This window comes from Dermacentor variabilis, chromosome 7, assembly GCF_050947875.1.
Source record: "Dermacentor variabilis isolate Ectoservices chromosome 7, ASM5094787v1, whole genome shotgun sequence".
Taxonomy (NCBI): domain Eukaryota; kingdom Metazoa; phylum Arthropoda; class Arachnida; order Ixodida; family Ixodidae; genus Dermacentor; species Dermacentor variabilis.
Genome location: NC_134574.1, coordinates 127,401,588 through 127,424,379, shown reverse-complemented (window position 1 = coordinate 127,424,379; position 22,792 = coordinate 127,401,588). Strand labels below are relative to the sequence as shown.

Genomic DNA, 22,792 nt, shown 5'->3' with positions numbered 1-22,792 from the left:
GCGGACGACTGTACACGTCAGCGCGCGTTTCGATTTCGCCGTTGCGTTGTGCTTTCCCAGACGGTGTTGCTCTGTTTCTCTCATCGTTTGTCTTTTGGTCATTCCCCCTCCATTGTTTCTTCTCTCTCTCTCTCTCTCTCTCTCTCTCTCTCTCTCTCTCTCTCTCTCTCTCTCTCTCTCTCTCTCTCCAACGCAGGATAGCCAGCCAAGTGGCTTTTGCGGTCTGGTTGAGCGCCCCGTCTATTTATCTATTCATGTTCCTCCATTCCTTGTTTCCTTTTTGTAATTCTGCAAGGACAATGACGCAACATGATGTCTTTTTCTAAGGTGGTGTGGTTGAGGAAGGCGCCGCAAGTTGGCGTTGTGAGCGCTGCTGCTGTCATCGATGCCTCCGGTGTTGTGGTGTTCCCTACACTGCAACACATTTACTTGACAGCTTATTGTTGTTTGTTTTATGCCAGAACAATAGCGGAAACGCCGATGGCAGTATAAAAACTGGTACGCCTTTGTGTGTTTTATCAACCATGTAAAAAAAACAAGAAAACAGAATCTAACACCATCTCCTCGTAGCAAGTCAGAGCCTGTCGAAAGACATATTACAGTTTACACAATACCGATACACGAGATACCCCGATGGCAGCAGACATGTTAGAGCTCGCGGCCATTTCGTGAACTAAAGCATCTTATAAACGTTCTACATTGCGTCATTGTTGTCGCAGAAAGGGATGGAGAGTCCACTACACTCTAATGATTCTTGCTGCCACCTCGTTCGCTCGCGCTAAATGTTAGGCAGACCACTGACGTTGGTGTAGCGGTTATGTGGGCTTCTCGTTGGTCGAGTAATGGATGTCGCTTCGTCGCAGCAGCAACTGCCGCCCCGACGAAGACATGTTTCCGTGACAAAACGATGTCTCCAGTGCCATTCCTTGTTCCACGAGTGTTGAACGTCTTAGGCCTCCATCCTCCTGTCAACCCCCGGTCTCGTGTGCTCTGTAGTGGTTCAGAGCTTTCTTTTCACTAAACCTGTTATGTCTTAGCATCTCAAGGTGGCGTCACAAGCACTGCTGTTCGCGTCCGCCCCAATCAGGTACGTCAATATCGGGGTATTCCGCAAACTGCCGTGCATTTTACGGGCACACTAAGACTCTCTACTAGCCGTAATATACGCAACGACGCAAAAAAGGAGAAAAAACAAAGACGAGGAAAACAAACGAGATGTGTACCATTTTGCGTGCACATTTCGTACCACTTTGTGCACACCATATCGTACACGTACGTACTTTGCACATGGGGGCGCGGGGCGAGATGCCGCAACGCTCGTGTACCGTGCATAACCGGTGCATCGCTTAACGACCCCCTCCCCCCCCCCCCCCCCTCTGGCCAATAATAATCCCGAGTCCCTTACTGCGACGCGCCTCGTAATCAGATCACAAGTTCTTTCGCACGCAAAACTTCAGAATCCGGATACAGTTGGCCTCCTATTGTAGCACATCTCTATTAGATACAGCGTACGCACGCTTAGAATGAAGGCCGGCCGGCCCTGCCTTGAACGGCCCTTCGCTCATTTGACACTGCCGCGGCTGTCGCGAGTGTTGAGCATGCGTTCTCCGGAGAAACACGTCTTTATCGGACCTGATGCAGCCGGCGGATGGCTGCGCTAACGAGCGTAGTGCTCGGCGATGCGAGACTTGGTATTTGCGGTCGACGGAGCACGCGAAGATATGGAAGAAACGAGGAAGGGTGGGGTGGGGTGGAAGTGTGATACTCTCGTACGAGGCTCGTATGCGCGCGCCTCGCTGGCTTCGCTTAGCCGGCGGCAATTCGCGCGACGGTGTCTTTTCACCTGAGGTGCTCGAGGAGGAAAACGGCGTTTATGTGCCGATAAAAGGCACCCTCGGCGGCCGGGTTTAGAGTGAGACGATTTGTAAACTCGGGGGCCGCGTGGTCGTGAAACTCGAGAACAACTACATTGTCACATGTGCTACACATTGTTTTACCTTTCTTTTCTTCTCTTTTGCTATAGACCGTTTTCTTTTTTTTTTTTGCCGGATTGTCGGTGTTATCGCTGGGCGCAAGCTCCGCCTACTCTTGTATCCGAAATGTATTCTACAGTGTCACCGATACTATAGAGAAAGGGTCCCGTCTGATCAGTTTGTGCGCGCGACGCCAACGCTATTGTTACGTTTCCTAATATACGCGAGCACCGAGTAGAATATTCCGGAACGTACGGTGAGACATGTAAAAATAGCTGGCAGGACTTTACCGGTGAATTCACATTCGACGACCTTGGTCGCCGCTACAGCCCCAACTTGAGTGCTGCATAGCTTTCCTTTTTTTCTTTGTGGGCACAAGTTCGCCCAACGAAGAGATAAATTCTCAGCCCACGCTCTTGGCATTATTTGTCGTCCTTGAACGTTACCATAGAACGTGACATCTCAAGTTAAACAACGTACGCGTGGCGATTCAGCTAATAGAGTAATATTGTCCTTTTCTTAGATCCCACGGTCCGCAAACTTTATGCAGTTTAAACGCACAGCGGTGATGATGATAATAATTCTGATTATGAAACGTTGTAGTTGCCGGCAAATGAGATCCCGGACCAGGAAGAATTTTTTTCAACTGCGGCGCTCTTTTTTTCTCTGAGAAACCCAGTGAGTTTCCTTTGTCGCTTCACGTTACAATTTGGGTATATGTCGATTTGTTTCCTTTACGTGTCGTTGTTGATGGGGATGATGATATGATGGTGATAAACAGTGATGGCAGATAAATGTTTTGATTCCTTGGCTCGTTTTCGAAAGACGCCGTCTTTGCGATCACGGAAGCTTATTTTAGTAAGAAAGAACAATATGCATGGGCCTATCTGCAAAAACTAGTCTAAAAAGTTTTCATCTACAGCATGCTTTCTTTTTCTAGTTATACAGATCTTTTTTTTTTTAATTTTTACAACACTGCTATGCGTGCAGTGAACGTGGCCCCCTGGCACAGGAATTGTATAGGGAGGCGGACATACTTCGCCGCTTTTACTTTAAAAAGTAACTAGGAATTCAGCAATTACCTTTTTATTATCTTCTTGAGCCATTTTGCTAATATGACGTACTTGAAGGTAGTCACATTTCATTGCCTCCACCTCTACTTCCCATTTTCTAACGTGGTTGCTTAGTGCCTATGGTGTTGGGCTGCTGAGCACGAGGTCGCGGGATCGAATCCCGGCCTCGGCGGCCGCATTTCGATGCGGGCGAAATGTGAAAAAACCCGTGCGCTTAGATTTAGGCGCACGCTAAAGAACACCAGGTGGTCGAAATTTCCGGTGTCCCCCCCCACTACGGTGTGCCTCATCATCAGAAACTGGTTTTGGCACGTAAAACCCCATAACTTAATTCTTTTTTTTTTAATTTCCTAAACATCTTAAAAATAGCACCTTGCTCGAGATATCTTACAATATCGAAATCTTTTGCACCAAGACCGCAGGAAAGTAAGGCAGGCCCGCTATTACGCCACACAGAAACGGTCCATGACCAAAAGAATAATAATATAATAATAATATTTGGGGTTTTACGTGCCAAAACCACTTTCTGATTATGAGGCACGCCGTAGTGGAGGACTCCGGAAATTTTGACCACCTGGGGTTCTTTAACGTGCGCCTAAATCTAGGCACACGGGTGTTTTCGCATTTCGCCCCCATCGAAATGCGGCCGCCGTGGCCGGGATTCATGACCAAAAGAGCGACCACGTTTGAATCATGGCACGTTGCGGCAGATGCTTGTCAGGTTAAACGTGCCGTATACGTCCCTCCCGTCCAGCACAGACACAAGCTCGCGGATTGTTCGCCTTTAGATATTTGCCGTTACCACCTTCTTTGTCCGCGTATTCGCGTGTGCGCCACGGGAATTTTCAGATCGAAAGCAAAGGCACACCGTTTGAACGTGCCCATTCAACACATCGACAGAACGATAAAACGAATAATTAAGTGGAGCAGCGTGTGCACCAGAGAAATCCTGACGAATGTGTACGTGGGGAAACTCCTTGTCAGGATAATCCAGAACTTTAGCTTCCCCGCCAGACGTAGTAGCCTTCAGGGAATACCGGTTACCGGAGACGTCAACAACTGCAAGAACGCTGGTAGTGACATCGTGTGACGCTTTGTGTAGCCACATCATATCAGACGCGCGTTTTCTTGTTACATGCAACGTTCTCGTTGAAAAAAAGAAAACAAAAAGAAGGCTGCCAATTAACCGAGCAAGTTGCTGCGAAATTAGAATATCCTACGTTTCTGGAATAATCCAACTGTGTCACCTATTGTTAACCTTGGCGCCCCCCAGGTGGCGCCACCGATCGGGCCGCTCACGTTCACGAGCAATCTGAAGCTCCCTAATGACGTCTGAACGCGAGAGGGATACAAAAAAACGAAACAGCTGAGGGGGTCAAGCAGGCGACAGTTGTGGGAGTGCGGGCCTGTGCACCGCCCTAGTGTTCGAACAGTGGGTTTCGTCCTCCAAGATTGACGCAGTGACCGGGAACGATTGAACGCCCGCCACTGCCCCGCAATTAGCCCGCAAATTGGGAATGTCCAATGGGTCCGCGGGGGACCGCGACGGTCTGTTTTCGCTGGACTGTGACAGGGAGCCCCCACCCCCTATGCCGGTGTTGCCCCCCAATTGTGCTGCTAGCCAGTAACGCACGCGCACTTGCCGAAATGGACTCTCCCGCGAAACTGGCTATTAAGGAACTGCGCCAACTTCTTGACACAACCTCGAAAGCGGGGCGTCTGTTTTTGTTGCCCGAGACCCACTTCGACCTTTCGGGAAACAAACGCTTTCCCTTGGTTCGGTGACGACTCCGTTGACATTTCCTTTTGTGTTGTGTTCCCATCCTTGCGGGTAAGTTAGAGGGCACGCAGGTTTCGCTTGTCAGTAAGCCTATCACTCTTTACGGCTCATCGGTGTACCCAATACGTAAGAGAACGTTATTGGAGTGGCAACGAAAGTTTATGGAATGTTAAGGAACGTCAATGAATGTTGATGGAAGCGCAGTGCCCTGTGAGGAACACTAGTTTACCGAACTTGAGCGAGCGGGCTGGTGGCGCCACCTGGTATAACGCAAAGTTTAACCAGAGATTACAAAGAGACCTTGTTGAATCAACCAACTGTATTCTGTGCTTGCATAGCACTTACATCGACGTGTAATCGTTAACGCGCAGCCATTTTTCTAATGTATGTTCGACAGAAACACTCAGGTAATAAGAAAACGTTTCTAACACATTGGTGGTTGGACAATGCGTCCCATAATGTCGCTACCAGCGTTGTTGTTGCAGTGCGCGTATCGCGTGTGACCCGGTATTCTATGAAGGTTAATGCGTTTCCAGGCATGAGAAGCAGCAATGTTAGCGTCATCTATTTGTTGGTTTTAAAAGCGTCAACAAGAGTGTAACGAATAATGTATTGCGGCTCTTTAACATTTTCGTTCGACGAGAACAGCCTGTAACAAAAAAAAAAAAATTCTGACGCTTTCTGTTTGGGCAAGCCGCCGCATGAAGTCGCTACTAGCACTGTTATTAGGGCTCACGTGTTCGGTTTTCCGTTATGCCGTAAATGGCAATACGCATATTCGAATATGCTAAAGCTGTCTAGCTTTGGCTTGTTGGTAGCCCCTTCACCAACAACCCCCTTTCTCCCTGTGTAGGGTAGCGAACCGGGCAGACTTCTCGTTGACTTGTACATGCTTGAAGCCTTTCTTCTCTGTGTCACCCTAAAGGAGAATGTGCCGCAGTTCCAAGCTTGAGTCCCGTTGCAGGTGTAAGTGCGGCCTTCAAAGAATGTCCCTCTCACGCGTGGCGGCATCATTAGCACAGAAAATGTTTCACGTATTCAGGGGCGCTTACATTCAGAGCGCAGTAGCGAGTCCATCAGTTGAATGTTGTATCTTAAGAAGTTCGTGTAGGCCACGTTGAGGCTGATGCGGTGAGTGCATGTTCCTCTTGTCCACATGGAGGTCACGTGGGCACGCACGATGGCTCAATTTTCAATAGTGGTCCGTTACAGGTGGCTTGCATCTGTCCAAAGGGATCGCTGGAATGGCCAAAGCATGTGCAGGTGCCAGCACCGCCGCGTCTTTTCTCGAGAAAGATACCTGGACGCATTAATCTCCAAGTGTCGTGTCCGCGAAGCACTACCTGCGCGTTAAGCGCAACGAAGGCGCTGCTGACGTTCTTGCGGGCCACGAGCCTTGATAAAGCTTTGTAAATGACTCTGTAGTGTATAATTTGTGTGTGTGTGTGCGTGTGTGTGTGTGTGTGTGTGTGTGTGTGTGTGTGTGTGTGTGCGTGCGTGCGTGCGTGCGTGCGTGCGTGCGTGCGTGCGTGCGTGTGTGTGTGTGTGTGGGCCGTTAAGTAGTTATCATTGTATGTATCATGATAATCACCGACCAAGTGGAGTAGGAAGGAAGGAAGGAAGGAAGGAAGGAAAAAGTGGAGAAGGAAAGGCAGAGAGGTTAGCCAGTTTATCTTAACCGGTTTGTTACCCTACACATGGGAGAGGGATGGGGGCGATGAAAGATGGGGAAGGGGAAGAGAGAGAGAGAGAGAGAGAGAGAGAGAGAGAGAGAGAGAGAGAGAGAGCACATAGCACAGCATACACACATCGTCCGTTAGAGTCCATCAATCTGGCATGGTACGTGATATCACTGTCACAGCCGCTTGTCCAATCCCGTCTCTTACAACGCCTGGAGTAGAATGTCAGGTGCACAGCCAGGCTGACATGTCAAACATATCATTGAATGTTATATATATATATATATATATATATATATATATATATATATATATATATATATATATATATATATATATATATATATATTCGGAAGCGTCGCCAACTCGCAGTTCGCGCGAGTTGGCGACGTGAATCGGTTGGACCCCGACGACGACCACGGCTCGTTTCCGGCGTTGGCGCTTTCCCAGGCTCAGCGGCATCTATAGGCTGACGCGAAAGACCACGTTTGTGTGTGTCTACCTGCGCGCGCGCCCACTCGGGGGGTTCATCGGTGGGAGGGCTCGCGCATGTCGAGTTGAACCGTGGCTCGGGGATGAATTATGAATGACGCGGTGCGGCTGCATAGGCGCGACAGGCATGGTCGGGGCGACGGCAAAGCGGCGAAAGGGTCGCGGCAGCGGAGGAGACGCGACGCTTTATCACCGTTGATTGACTGGCGAGGCATTTGCTTCGCGCGCCGCTCCACCACTCCGTACTCTGTGCACCTGTGCTCGCCGCGTCTGCACGCCCCAGCCCCTCTCCCTCCACAAAAAAAAAAAAAAAAACACGAAAAGACCCACGCACGCAAACCGCAAGGATGCAACCGTGGGTTTCACGACTTTTTTTTTTTTTTTCACGACGCGGTATAGTTGTTGACGTATTTTACCGGCGTTAAACTTTCCCGCAGGTGTTATACCGCCACTTCTGTTTTCTTTTTTCTATTTATTTAGTTGATATCACGTCATCGTCGGAAACTGCGTGCGGGTAGTACGCGACTGGGGTTACGATAGCTCGACGTCACCAGTAAAAGGCCAAAAAAAAAAAAAACTGCGAAACTGAGTGCGTTTTCGTGTGGAAGAACGTTATTGCGAACATGCTGCGCTGTTTGCTGCTGATCTGGTTGATGGTTTCGCGCGCAGTCTGTCTGGATCGCAATGGTTAGATCGTGCTTAGGTTCTCCAAAGCGTGCTCTATAGAGGTCATGATTGAGAAGGCCGTTAGTTTGCGGGCAGTGCGTGAAGGCCCTCTGGAACCGTTATAGTAAATTGCTGAGCGGTCCCCTCTCTGCGTGTCCAGAATGGCTCACATCAAGAGGCAGAAACCAGGTATTTGGCGCACGGGGTCTCGTACATACTACAACAGGTCATATATGTATTTTTTTTCCCTTGGCAACACGATTTCTCAACGTCGCTTCGATCCGCAATCTTTTTCGGGCTTTATGCCTATACTCGAGCATTCGGCGTACCACCGGCCTTTCAGGACGTCAAATACACGTCGATCATGCGTGAAGGAAAAAAAAAGAAAGCTTTCGTTAGGTTTGGTCGCTGAAATCCGCGACAGTTCGCGGCGTTGTCGCCTTCCATAACCTCCGCCGAAATGGCCTATAGCTGGCATATGGCGCTCTGCTGCGTACTAAGCACAATCTCGCATGCTTGATTACCGGCCGTGTGCGACCGCATTCCGAATAAAGGCTAGGGATGGGAAAATACTCGTGGAACAAGAAGTTTTGGCTTAAGGTACACCAGGTTGTCAAAAAATATTCAGCGTCGTTTCATAGCCAGTTTGCGTCTTCTGGCATAAGGCGCAAGAATCTAGCTTTTTATTTGTGTTGTTTTGAGACTTCTCTTTTTCTTTCATCTTCGATCCCGTTACCACTGAAGCCCACGTGTTCAACATTAATCTTGAGCCTAGCGTTCAGGCATTTTTCATAACATAGCTGCAAGACGTGGAATTACAACCATAATGAATTTTTTTGTGATTATGTCTTGCTAATAAATCATCGTGAGTGGCATAACACGATGTGAACAATACATATGTCTGGACTTTGCTGCATGACACCACCTTCAGGAGAGCTTGCGCTTGGCCTAGCTTTCCAGCTATTATTGCGCTGTTCTTGTTCTCGACGACATTAAAAAACTCGCAACTGATGAGCTTCTGCTGAATGCAGTGTCGGGCTTAAATGGGGAATAACATTACTTTACGCTTTGCTACTTATTCACGCTGCTGTGACATATCAATACAAGCCACACTTACGATCCCAGATACGTTGCCGGTAAGCCAGAGAAGACGCAAGAACAAGTGGCAGGTGTGGCTACACCGCTCCGGTGGTTTCGCACCAGGTCACCGTGACGTATTAGGTGACGTCATGTATTCATGGTTGCTAGTTCAGCGCATCTAGTTGCTGGTTCAGGGCCGTGTGTGTCCTCCTCGCTTCCTTTATCCTCGTATCTTGTGCTGCCACCCAGCCATGTTTCGAAATCGCCTGCACAGGTCTAGTAACTTGTTCATCGTATTTAAATGTGTCACAAAGGAACCGGGTGCCTTAGCCTATAGCATTTTTCCACAATCCCTTTGACAAAACCTACGTAATGGGAGAAAAATACTTCGATACTGTGGCGTCATCATGAAGTAATGATACTTGGTTTTGGCGCAAAATTCGAAAGCAAAAAGAGCCAGAAGGAAGCTCGGCTTACATTTGCTTCAATAGTAATCAATCCGGTCAGTCCCGGTCTTTTCGTATTTTAACCAAGGCTATGTTTAGAAGTTTTCAGACAGCCCTACGTTTTTTGAAGGAAAAGGTTCTGGAAGTAGTTCTTCTTTTCCGGTTTGCTCTAATCAAGCACCTTTTCCTCCGCGTCCGTGACAGAGACGCCAAACAAGTATTCGAAAGTTCAGCGGCTAACGTTCTTATTCTATTATTTTGCTTGCTTGTTTGTTTTTGTTGTTTCGTTCGTTACTCGCCGCCAGACAGTCACACGAGCGCCCTTTCATCGCGCAGCCTTTCTGCGACGCCGTGACGAAGCTCTTTTCTTCTCTAACTCCTGGCTTATTTCCTCTCTCTCTCGCTCACTCTCTCATTTCTTTCTTTAAGTTTGAGTCACTCCTTGACTGCGCGAACTCTCCCGTCTGGCCACGCTACGTGTCTTTTTTTTCATCTGTTTTTTTTTTCTCGCCGAATGTCATTGTTTGACAACAACAACTGATGCTATCTCTGCATCAACGGCAAAGTATAGAAAGCAATTTTTTTTTTTTTTTGGACGAGGAGAACAAGGGGTAGACCGGCATTCCGAAATAACCGGAAGGGTTGGCGCTTGAAAAAGTTTTCGGGGGGTAACTTTGCCAGACTGAAATGCCCGCAGCGCTTGATTCTTCCTGGCCAAGAACGAAGAACAAGAAATTACAGTGACGCGGCTATGCTAGATACAGCCAGCGGTGCTGGGGCTCTCGGATAGAAGCGACGTTGTGGAAATCACTTCCCGCTTGCTAGAGTAGCAAATTTAGCCAGAGGAGCGAACGAGAAGGAGGGAAGAGGTAAGCGTTCTTTTCTTTTTTCAGATTGTTTAATTACCACTAAGCGAGTACATGATTTTCAAGGTGCTTCAGTGAAAGGTAATGACACGAGTCACCTGACCAGGCTCCTAGCATCATGTGCAATTTGAACAACACTAACAGGTTATTGGCCCGAGAACGGTATTTTATACAGAATGATTTCAGCACGCAATCAAGGGGAAATAAATTTCGCAATGCGATATGTAGGAGTACAGCAATGCCAGTCACTAAATGTATATGAAATAAGTTTCGCAAAGATACCTCAAAGAAAGGTAGGCTAAATAATTATAATCAGCAGCAGCCTCGTTAAGCCCACTGCAGCCCACTTCTCCGACTACCCCAGTCATATACAAATTGTGGCAATGTCGTCCCTGCAAACTTCTTAATCTCATCCGCCCACCTAACTTTCTGCCGCCCCCTGCTACGCTTCCCTTTTCTTGGAATCCAGTCCGTAACCCTTAATGACCATCGGTTATCTTCCTTCCTCATTAGATGTCCTGCCCATGCCCATGATTTCAACTAAGATGTCATTAACTCGCGTTTGTTCCCTCACCCAATCTGCTCTTTTCTTATCCCTTGACGTTACACCCATCATTCTTCTTTACATAGGTCGTTGCGTCGTCCTGAATTTAAGTAGAACTCTCTTCGTAAGCCTCCAGGTTTCTGCCCCGTACGTGAGTATTGGGAAGACACAGCTGTTTTACCATTTTCTCTTGAGGGATAATGACAACCTGCTGTTAATGATCTGAGAATGCCTGCCAAACGCACCCCCAGCCCATTTTTATTAACGCGACAGCGTTAAGGAGCTCGCGTCGCAGAAAAGCCGACGTCGTAGGCATCGGCGGCGTTGGCCGTCAGCGTAAAATCCCTGAAGGCAATTTATAAATAAACACAACTTGCAAGTGTGGGAATCGTACCAGGGTCTCCGGAGTGCGAGACGGAGACGCTACCACTCAGCCATGAGTTCGATGGTTGAAAGGGAGACAAAAGCACCTCTAGTGAATGCGGTGTTGCCTTAGAAACGTGCTGTAGAAAGCTACACTGATGTTTATATCGGTAATTATGAGCGTGTAAATTACAAAAGTCGCAGTTAAACGCGTAGCGAAGTACGTTTTCGCTACATTTCTTCTGCGCTTTCCGCACATGCTGAGTCATCTTGCGGCAAACACAGAAGGCCCCCTCCTCGCAATGTACGGCGCTGCCCCGACAGGTGGCGCGCCATGCGCGCATTGGGGCTGTGCGGGGACCGGTGCGAGGCGCGTCGCGGCCCGGCTGTCCGTGCCGATCACGCCGTTTGGCTCGCGTAGATCGTTTACCCCTTCGAGACACCGAGTTCTTTGGTTCGTTCCGCTTGCTCAGGCGCACGTTTTCTTCCCGCGCCGAACGCTGCGTTGCTCGACGCTCACCGCGTGTTTGGTGGGTGCAGAGTTCGAAGCGGGGCGCCTCGTAAGTGATCGCTGCGCCGTAGCTCAGTCTTACACCCCTTGGCGGGTCGACTGGAACGCTGTTGCGTTCCACCCTTGAAGGCGAAGCTTAAGCGTCCTCCAATTTTTCTTCTGATTATTTCAGTCTCATGAACCGGATCCGCGGTCACTACCTGCCCTAAGTAGATGTATTCCCTTACCACTTTCAGTGCCTCGCTACCTATCGTAAAGTGCTGTTCTCTTCCGAGACTGTTAAACATTACTTTAGTTTAATGCAGATTAATTTTTAGACCCATCCTTGTGCTTTGTCTCTCCAGGTCAGTGAGCATGTCTTGCAATTGGTCCCCTGAGTTACTAAGCAAGGCAATATCATCAGCGAATCACAAGTTACGAAGGTATTCTCCATTAACTCTCATCCCCAATTGTTCCCAATACAGGTCTCTGAATACATCCTGTAAACACGCTGTGAGTAGCATTGGACAGATCGTATCTCCCTGCCTGACGCGCTTCTTTATTAGGATTTTGTTCCTTACTTTATGGAGGGCTACGGTTGCTGTGGAGCCGATATAGCTTAATCAGTGTGTATTAATATGGCTAAATCAGTGTGTATTAAAAAAAGTTTCTCTTAATGACAAAAAAGACAACATTCACTGCGACACAACAGGGAAGAAATTAACAATTACAACCATTGTAAGAATACTGCGTACAAAACATGAGTGCCATTATTTATCACGAGCAACACCAACCACAAATATTAAAGAGTAGCCGAAGAACGGTCATGAAAGAAAGGTTTTGAGTATTTCGTAAAAACAGGAAGCGAAGATGATTGTTCCCTTATGGGGAGCAACTGAGGGCGGTGATATATTAGACTGGGGATTCGCCAGTTCATCACCTGTATTCCATCGTTAGTTCCGGTTCTGATCGTTGTAAAGTTAACCCTTTTTCTATAAGCCACGCCCTAGTTGAAGATAGTTTCTCGTTGCGTTTGTATACCATCGTGTGCACTGCCCTGTACGCGAACTGTCAGTTTTGCGTTACTGTCGTGGTGGCGGCGGCACGCCAACACCACAGTCACGTAACGAGTAGCATCGCCTTCAGCCACGGAGCCACCGTATGTTGCGCCGTGTAAGCCGGAACCTCCACCATGTTGGCTGCGGGGAGAAAAGGAAGCATAAGATTACATTTACTCGACATTTACCTTGGCTTTAGCGCCTGACAATGTGGCGGGCAGACTGCGAAGCCCACGAACGGTCGTCGTTTTTGCCCTGTATTCTATTCTTTTTTTTTCCTGAGCACTGTGACAATCGCGAGGAACAAAATGTGTAAGCCAAATGATTAAACGAAAACTTTCTGCGGTGAAGCACAGCGCCGCAGCTTAGCCCACTTACAAGGGTGAAGGCTCGGGCGAGATTGGAAAGCTGCAATGTGGATGGACGCGACCTACACTATTGCAGGCATTTTTCTAACGTACGCTCTGAAAAAAAAAAAAAGGGGGCGAACAAAAAATGTATATACTTGTCTGTGGGACAATGTAACGTGACTTCGTTTTGCATTGTATGTGAGAAAGACACATGGCGGCTAGCACGGGAAATTAACGCCTGTTGTCTGACCTGAAAATAGATAAACGTTAACGTTTGTGTTTCTTGCGATGGCCTTCTCATTACAGTATAAGCAGCGCAGATTATTGATTCCATTTGTAATCAAGAAGTCAGCGGCCCCGATGTTTGAAAGGACGATAAAACGCTGGCTTTTATTGTAAGACCAGATGCCGGCGTAGCTCGCAGTGGGCTTTTCAATAGTTTCGAATCATTCAGTAATCAACACTGAACGACTGTCTTAAGGGCAGCAGTACTAGTAGTGGTAATTAGTGTTTAGTGCATTTCGGGGTTTCTGAGACAGTCTAAAGCCAATTTTTGTTATGCCTCCTGTGTATCCTACCACTGATTGCATTTTTAAAAAACATTTCGACAGTTTTCTTCTGCCTTTTCATTCTACAGCTTTCCGTGTTCTCTCCCCCCTTCTTTTCTGCTCGCCATCCTGCACAAGGAACAAGCCCCCAATTCAGCAGCAATTTGGTGAACGTCCCTAACGCCCCCCTCTCTCCCTCTCCCTTCAGATGTTTCCAGCTGTTTCAATTTGAAATACCTGTTAAATGTTCTCTAAATATTATCTCTTGCAAGTACGAATGACAATGTCTGCTACGTTCGATCTCAAGCTCACTATCAGTCGTGCAAAATCGAAGTACTCTTTTTCTTTGTACCAGTCCAAAACATTCTGAAACTGACGCCGTCGCGAAAGAAATTCTAACTAAAACATGAAACCACCGCCCAGCTTAATGCAGTCACTGCACCATCGATATTGGCTCGAAGCACACACCGCAAACGAAGCTGAGCTTGAAGCTCCCGCGCCAAACCTTTAGCATACATTCTATCGCTCGGGAACGTGCGCTTCAATTCGACGTTCTCTATGCACCGTTCCGATTAATCAACGCCCGCTCTGCAGCTATCGACCTGTTTGCCCGTAGTTTTGTGCGTTACTTATTCGAGAGACACGTGATCATCGTCCAGCCGCAATAAATGCTCGCGCGCGCGCCGTGAATACATCTAGAGAAAAAAGAAAAGAAGCACAAACAACAGCAGCAGTCATCGCTGCTTCGGTGCTCGCGTGCTAACTTGAGCGCCGCGCGCGGTGCATGCCGGAGACGGTCTCGGGAACAAAGGGCTGCGCTAAGCCACGAAGCGAGAAAGCGATAGTGACGCAGAATGGGGTCCGGCGCGAGATATCGGAGAGAGAGAGAGAGAAGTAAGGAGAGCGTGCAGGATGCCACAGTACACGTCGAAGCGCAGTGCTCGCTTCCGCCAAAAGAATAAAAATCGTGATCTCGCTTTCGGAACTCCGGCGTTCACCCTTTTGTTCGACGCCGCCGCGACTCACAGCATGGGGGCTCGGTACATGAGCGTGTGCATCGGCCATTGTGATTTCCTGAAGCAATGCGCTAGCTCTCGTGTGTTCTCTCTCTCTCTCTCTTCCTCCTCTCTCCGTAACTGTGGTCATCTAGGTAATATAGCACACGATATGGTTGTTGCATGGAGGGCTGCCCCTGGCTCGCATGCCCTGTTTGTCGGCCTCCGGTTTCTCTTTTTCTCGTACGCTGCTGCTCACTCGGCGTCGCCGTTTAGTTAGTCGAGTGTTTTTTTGTTGCCTTGGATCGCGCGGTCGCGTGCGCGGAAAAGCTAGAAGAGACGGAGTTGACAGAACCGGAAGCTCCGCAGCAATAGATATAGTTTGGCATAGCGCTGGCAACTATCGTGGCTGTTATCCCCCTTTCTTCCAGCTGCGCATGCTCAGGCGTCGGCAGGTGGTAACGACAGCGTTATGTTAAAGATACAGAGAGGGGAGTGAGAGGAGGTGAGTTGAGCGAGTGGGTCCGTGAAAGGTCATAATGAAAGCCGGAGATGTTAGCTTAGCAAAATACCTGACATACTGCTGCAGGTTGCCGAAATAGAGACAAAAATTTAACATAGCCTGAGGTCCCAATACAGTCATCGACTATGAGACCTCCTTCTGTATATTGCTGTTCTTTATAACCTGTAACCTACTATTATTATTATAAACTGTTACTCTTACCAATACCGCCTGCCGTTGACCGCACACGCGCAGTCAGGGGACAGCGTTGTCGTTAACGGCCACAGCAAAACAATAAGGCTCGAGCTCGTAGCCTATAAGGATAAAAACATACGGGATCGAACATTGGTAACTTGATGAGACATGTGTATCTTGGAGCAAAAAAACTAAAATATCGGAGACCACTCAGCACATCCTAATGGAATGCGAAGGGATTTTACTCAGCGAGACGCAGAGATAACGCGTGCCTTCCATACGCGCTTGGATTTAAAGTGTACGGAAGCATCAACCGGTCAGCAGTCGAGAAATGCTAGAGGCTTTTAGAGTATTGGTGGAAAAACAGAAAAGTAGGGAAGAGATTGATACCACCGGATACGTTACAGGCCTAGGTAGCGGTACGCGGTAGGTAGAGAATTTCTGAGGAAGAGAAAGAAAGATGTATTCCAATATGCTTATATGAAAAGCATGTATAGCATAACCAAGCAGGCTAGGTGAGAATTTGTCGCCGCCCTGTTTGAAAGGGGATGCAAATAAATCACCTTCATCGTCGAGTCAACATGGAGGCTGAGTGGACAAACGTTCATGAATACGTGGGGGGAAACCCCGCGAATAGGTGAGACAGCAGACGTGATGATCTCGGCTTCAAAGCGCACGCACTGAGATAACATTTTGCAAAAAGTTTTGCATAGAGCCTTGAAGTCCACTGAACGCGATATTAACGGCCGCGGCAGCATTACGTAACGTTGCATGCCTGAATATCTTGACGTGTCACTGTCGTGTGGGATACATATCGACATATACCGTTATTCAACTGGTCAAAAGGAAGGCGAACGAGGGCAGCCTTAGCCTGAAATAAACTGAACAGGCATTATTTTAAGAATGAAATATGGACGTCATTGGCGGCGCGGCGTTGCCGATTACGCATAAAAAGTGTGTCAGTAGCTGCTTTATTCAGCTGTCACTGTCAAATTTTATGCATTGTAAACATCAGGCTGCACCCAAACCTTGCAAAATTTCTACAAATTGCGCAGACGATTTTTTTTTTTCTTGTCCGATTGCTACGGCTGCTTGTCGTCACATTGCCTTATCATCACCCGCGTTATCCTGTTACTTGACTACGTTGCAGGTGTCTTCCCTCTGTGCACGAAGCGCTGCCCAATCACTCACCGTTATTCTTTATAGCTAGGAACCACACCTGTGGGTTGCAAACGCGTGCGTGCATGCATGCATGGAGGTCGCAGACGTGATTTTTGGCACGAGAAGCTTCGCGAGCTCGGGAGTTTCTCCAAAATTTCGTGTCAAGGCGTCCTTCCTTTTTTTTTTTTGAAACTGAATGCGCTTGTTTTGACGTTCTGAAGTGTCGCGACGTCCTCGCCCCCCTCCCCCCCCTTCCCCAGAAGAAAATAAAAATAAAACATGCGATGAACGCTGCAGAGAAGGCGTGCGTTGCCTGCGCTATTTCGCACCTATCAATCTTCGTAACTTCGCGTTCGGTCGCGCGCTGCTCTGTGTGCGCGTGAAAGTAAATGGAGATTGGGTTTGAGATATATATATATATATATATATATATATATATATAGCACACGAACCGACATCTGGACATCGGTCAGCAGGGGTGCTAACGACACCGCCGCGGTATAGCTTAGTGGCCATGGCTTTGCGATGCTTAGCACGAGGTCGCGGCCCTCGATATCGCGATTCGCGGCGACCGCGTTTCCATGGAGACCAAATTCAACGACGCTCGTGCCACTTAGGTTTAGACACCCGTACAAGAAGCCCCAGGAGATAGAAATTGCTCCGGCATCCGCTGCTACGGTGTGGCTCATAATCGTATCCTGGTTTTGGCCCGTCTAACCCCGGCATTCAGTTTTAACGCAGTAGCATTACACGCCCCATTACGCGAAAATCTGTCGGCGTGACCGAACGATGGTGCCAATGATGGCAGGCGGCTGAAGGTGTGAAAACCCCCGAAAAATGCTCGAATCGACGTCGAATTTGTCATGGAGGTTCCTGTGAACAAAGCAAATTAATAGCATTCAAAAGAAAATTTGCTACGTCTCGGTCTGGGTGGGAGTCGAGCACGCTTCCCCGAAGCCGCGGCGCCTCCGCGGTTCTGGCTGACTAAAGGTTAGGCCTATAGTGCGTGCGTCATTGGGCACGTGACTGCGCAGCCAATGGGAACGAGAGAGGGCCGCGTCATGTGTGTATAAAATGAGCGCGTTCATACATTTCTCGTTCATATATTAACGATAATTTATCGGTCGAATAACCCTCGCACACGAAGAGATCACAAATTTCAAAAATGTCTTTTCGCCTTTTGGCCATTGTGGTGCAGCAGGTGCTCTCGAAAGATGCCGAGTTTGCCTTCAGCCCTTTGAAGTAAACCCATTTACTTTGCGCTGAAGGATCCCTTACGAAAAAAGAGTTTGGCCGTTGGCACATCGTGCGTCACGGTTTTTATATTTTTTAAGGAAGCGCCGCAGCAAAAGGGAAGGCGCTTCCTTGACCGAGAAGTAGGCGTCTGCGCATGCGCAGTTCTGTGGCCCCTAGTTCTTGCTTACGCAAGCCGCTTGCGTCCACTAACCCAAAAAACTCCCTATTAAGTAGCTCGGACATCTCTCCTTTCCTCGAGGGACCCTTACCGGAAAGTAGACACTCATTTGTCGCTTGTCACCTCGCGTGGACGCCTTTCCAGTACATGTCACTTCGTGCGAAGAAACTTTGCGAGTGCCTGAGTGTCGCGGTTTATATATAAAAAAAATAATAATGCAGCGCTTTTCCATAGTGTCCTTTCGAACAGTGCTCAGAATAGAACACCCCAGCACGGCGCGAAGGAGGAGGAAAGTACGAAAGATGACAGGGAGTGGGAATTGCAAGGAGGACAGTTTGGCGAGGGGGAGGGCGTCGAGTTGACAGCTCTGTCGGCTCGCGCGAGTTGCCCACCAAACGCTAAGCGCATTCGGGAAGAACGCGGCAAATCCCGCGGCGCCTGTCGCGTTCGGCGCCGTCGCGAGGCCAATTTGCATACACCGCGCTCGCGTAGGTTAGGCACGCTGCGAGTCCCCGCTGATCGATGAAGTTGGCCCGGCCTGCAAGGGGGCCTTATCTCGCACGCCGGGTAGAATGCACGCGGCGAGAGGAGGCATTCCGCGCGTTGGGCGGAAAGGACAAAGAGTATATACGGTTTTGGTCAAACAGCGTCGCCGAGTGTAACGCCAATCAATTCCGTTGCGTGCCAACGCGTGCCTGCACGCCGCAGCACATTTGCGTTGTTGCGAGCGAGCTCGACCGCGACACGTGCAGTCAGCATTACTGTGTCGTCCGAACCAACCCGGAGGTTCACAAGAAGGCAAAAAGACTTGAAATGGTTAGCAGTGGCCTAATAACAGGTGCCGGCGGAGCTAACGTTTCGACAAAAAAATAAAGAAAAAAGCAACAACTGCTTTGTCGGGGCAAGAACGTGCTTGCTGTGACAGAGACAATTTCCCTTGCCAAAGCGCTGTCCTCCACCGAACCCGCCGTGGTTGCTCAGTGGCTATGGTGTTAGGCTGCTGAGCACGAGGTCGCGGGATCGAATCCTGGCCACGGCGGCCGCATTTCGATGGAGGCGAAATGCGAAAACACCCGTGTACTTAGATTTAGGTGCACGTTAAAGAACCCCAGGTGGACGAAATTTCCGGAGTCCCCCACTACGGCGTGCCTCATAATCAGACAGTGGTTTTGGCACGTAAAACCCCATAATTGAATTGAATGTGTTCTCCACCGACATCAGTTGTTCGATGCTTGAGTGTCGTGTTTCATTAAGCGTACCCGCGTTTGTGCGTTGTTGTTCATGTATGTTTCGGCTAACCCGGCCCTTCCCCTGTCTCTAGATGTCTCATTATTAAACACACAGATGAGTGTCCTATACATTATTTTGTGTATTCGTTTAAATTTGTGCACGTCATACATGTTCTGCATCATAACCATAATATTACAGTGTTATGTTCGTATGATTATATACATCCGAAGTATAGCATGGTGTTGGGCTGCTGAGCACGAGGTCGCGGGATCGAATCCCGGCCACGGCGGCCGCATTTCGATGGGGTCGAAATGCGAAAACACTCGTGCACTTAGATATAGGTGCACGTTAAAGAACCCCAGGTGGTCGAAATTTCCCGAGTCCTTCACTACGGCGTGCCTCATGATCATAAAGTTGTTTTGGCACGTAAAATTCCGTAATATAATTTAATTAAGTATAGCACGCCAAGCCTAAAAGCTGGGCTACTATCGCCAGTTTTCAAGGAACCTTCCCTCACTCAATGTACGCATGCCTGAAGTGCGAGCTGTCCGCTGCTGGGCGGTCTGCAAGGTTATTTCGAGAAGTAAGGCATCATTCAGACGACTTGAGCGGAAAGTGAACCACAGTTCATCAAATTTTCACAAGATGCCTCGTAGGCTTGGGTGCGCACGTTAATTATTCGCCCTACAAGGTGCGAACGAGTGATGAAGCCCGCACTGAGGGAACGCTGCGAAATATATACGCACACTTCCTGGTGCCCACTACGCGCCCTCTATTTTTTTTTTTCAGAAAAAGAAAGAATAGGCCCCAGCAGCTGACCAGTTCCCCAAATTAACAAGCGGTCGTCGCAGTGTCGCTATTGGGACGACCCGTGCGCGAAAATGCACCACCTGTTCCATTTTTTTTTTCATAAACCACCAATGAGCACTAAGTCATGGCAGAGAAGACGTGCTCAACCAAGGCGCGTTGTATACCACGTCTGTGTCCCGCCTCAGTGGGAAAATACACGTGCGTTGGAGTGGTACGATTTGTCGTATATGCTACGTGTCCGGAACGGGGCTGACCTGACAGCTGGGAGCTCTAGGAAACTTTCATCATTCAGCTGCTGCTAATGGCGATTGCGGCACACGGTATGCCTCCTCCCCCCCCCCTCCCCCTCCCGCTCCCGCTTCCGTCAACTCTACGGCGTGTCTTATCACATCGAGGTTCTCGCATGTAAAAAAAAAAAAGAAAAAAATCGCGGAATTTAATTAATTTAAATAATTGCTTCACTGCTGTTATCTGCTATCTTCCTCCGACATGCGTAAAGGTTATTGAGGTCAGACATGCAGGGCGTCTCAATCATCACGCGCATGAAGGCGAGGTGAATCGCGGGTGACAATAGGCCTCTGGCTGATCACCGTCTAAGCGTGCGGATGTCACCTTCTGTTCGAAAGCTGCGACGTTAGAAATGGCCTGGCAGTCAGCTTGCACAGGTTGTTGCAGAAGCTGAATGTAACAAAAAAAAAAAAAAGCAGCTAGGGCTGAAATTGCGTCGGCACACTCTAGGTTGACCTGTCAGAAAAATGAAGTTTCGTAACTTGACTGAGCTCATGGGACATAAGGAAAGCTGGCAGTGCTAGGCCGCGTAGTGCATGCTGCGAGCACGGTTTCTTAAACAAGATTGAGTGAATTAGCAAAATAAACGCTTTGTTGAAATAAATAAATTTAAGTAAGGCTCGAGATGGCGTATACCTATATGTCGAACGCCAGTAAATAAACTCAGTTACAATTTAGCGCCTGTGTTGTCTTCTTGCGTTTGCCGGTACGCTTTTTTTTCATTTTCTTTGTTCAAGCTTTCTTTTTCCCTCATGAAATTCAAGCTCGCCCAAGGATACAGCCCGATGCGTTCAATAAACTCAGCTATAGTCGAAACAGGGACGTTGCGCTGCGCCGTTATGACGCGAATGCTCGATGTCGTCTGCGTTCACACGTCGACGTCAAGAAGGAACGTTTATGTCAGTTATGTTCTTACTCCCTGTACATTTGTCCGTCGTTGATTTGAGCATAACGCAATTCCCCTTGTGAATAAATACATACTACCTAATGAGCTCCTTGGTTGTTTCGCAAACCATTCTTCGCCATCATTGTGCCTATATATACGTTTTTGTTGCCGTCACTGCTATACTAGTTGGACGTAGAGAATTGGGACCTTTGAAGTGATTCTCGTACTGGTTTTCCAGCTTTGGCCTCGCTTTCCATTGATCTCTCCGTAACTTTCAGTGAATGTTCGCCGAACCGCGCATTTCTCAACACCAACGCAAAACGTCATTCGCTGACGTTACCACGATGTTGGCATCGCCGTCGTCACTGATTCCACGTCTTTGGCATCGTGACCGAGACACGTCACGTCTTGACGGGATGAGGCCGCTATGCTCTCAAGCGCACCGCATATATTCGCTCACCGCGATCACTTTCCTTATTTTCGGAGCTACCGAATTCCCTGCGAATGTTTGCGATGTTTCCGGCCCTTTAGACGATTCTCGTGCGAAACACCTCATTCGTACTAGGTCATCGCCGTTGCGTTGTTGCTGTTGTCACGTTGCCCATGAAACTGTGGCGTCACAAGCCTGACGTCACACGCAGAGGCGACGCACAGCGTGATGTGGCACGCACGTTCAGGCGATGCCTGAATTCCGCAACAACTGTTTAGCCTGTCTAAGTCAAGTTGAGTAAGAGTGTACGAGCCTGTACATATTTTGCACGTCTTTCAAGAAGGGATGGCGCCGCACCACGCTGTTGACGACAACAATATATACTTGTAAACATTCGCTTACTAACTAAATCGAGAAGCATGGCTTCACACGCGCACAAGCAAACGTGAAGGCATCTCCCTCTATGACCGCGCACAGTCGCCGTCAAAACGCTGCAGTGAGAAAAATGCCACGGCAGCAGCAGCGAGCTAGTTGACCCTTCCCGCTGCCCTCTCTTCTTCAACCTACCCGGCGCGCGCGAGATCGAGCCACGATAATCGGCTCACCCTCGCGCATTTACGCTCGCAAACGCAGCATACACAGCAACGCAAACGCGCGCGGCGACGATGTTGTCGCACTTGAACTTTATACGGAACCTCACGGCGACGCCGACGGCGGAAATGCGTCTCGAGTGTCCATATAATTGCTCTCGCAATAAAACAGCGACATCAATATCGTCATTGCCCATTCTAAGACCATGCAAAGCCTGAATTCCACGTTATATATATATATGTAGAAACAAAGCTCCCTCGGCTCTTTCTTAACGGCGGTGGGATAGAGCTGTCGGGTGTGTTTATTTTCCCCTACGACTTCCTCCCCGTGCAAACGCGCGGCTTCCGCCGAGAATGTCGAGATAAGGTCTTGTCACTCGCAGACACGCCAGCCTTAGAAGCGGGGCAAGACGGGGAGCGGATGCTGCAGTTCTTCGAGCGTGAGTTTGTGCGCGTGCTCAGGAAACGTGCTTGCTGACGTTGCCGGAGAGCTTCGACTCTCCAGGGCGACGGACGTGCGGTTTACGGAAGTCGTGTGTTTATGGGGGGCTGCAGTCGCCGCTGCAGTGTAACCCCACAGCTCGCTTGCGGAAACAAGAGAGGCCATTTTTTTTCCTCTTCTAAACTGCAACAGCCGTCATTTGTTAATCTTATTCCTCGGCGCGCGAGCAGACGACGCTGACGATGACAGGCGCTGTCTCGCAGAATACCGCGTGTGCAAAAAAAAAAAAAAAGAAACAGTGGTGATAGCGCAGTCTGAACGGAAACGAGGGTTGCCCGCTTCTCTCTCTTTTTTTTTTTCCTTCTTGGGGTGGGGTGTTTCGCTTCCGGAAACGTTTTTTTTTTCAAAAAAAAAGAAGAAAAGGAAACACAGAAAGCACCA

At 48.7% G+C, this 22,792-nt stretch overlaps 1 protein-coding gene across 4 annotated transcripts in view; it reads left to right on the top strand.

Annotated features, from left to right (window-relative positions):
* Calx (sodium/calcium exchanger 3) overlaps positions 1-22,792 on the top strand; it is a 322,106-nt gene that overhangs the window by 22,547 nt on the left and 276,767 nt on the right. The gene's annotated exons all lie outside the window — the stretch shown is intronic.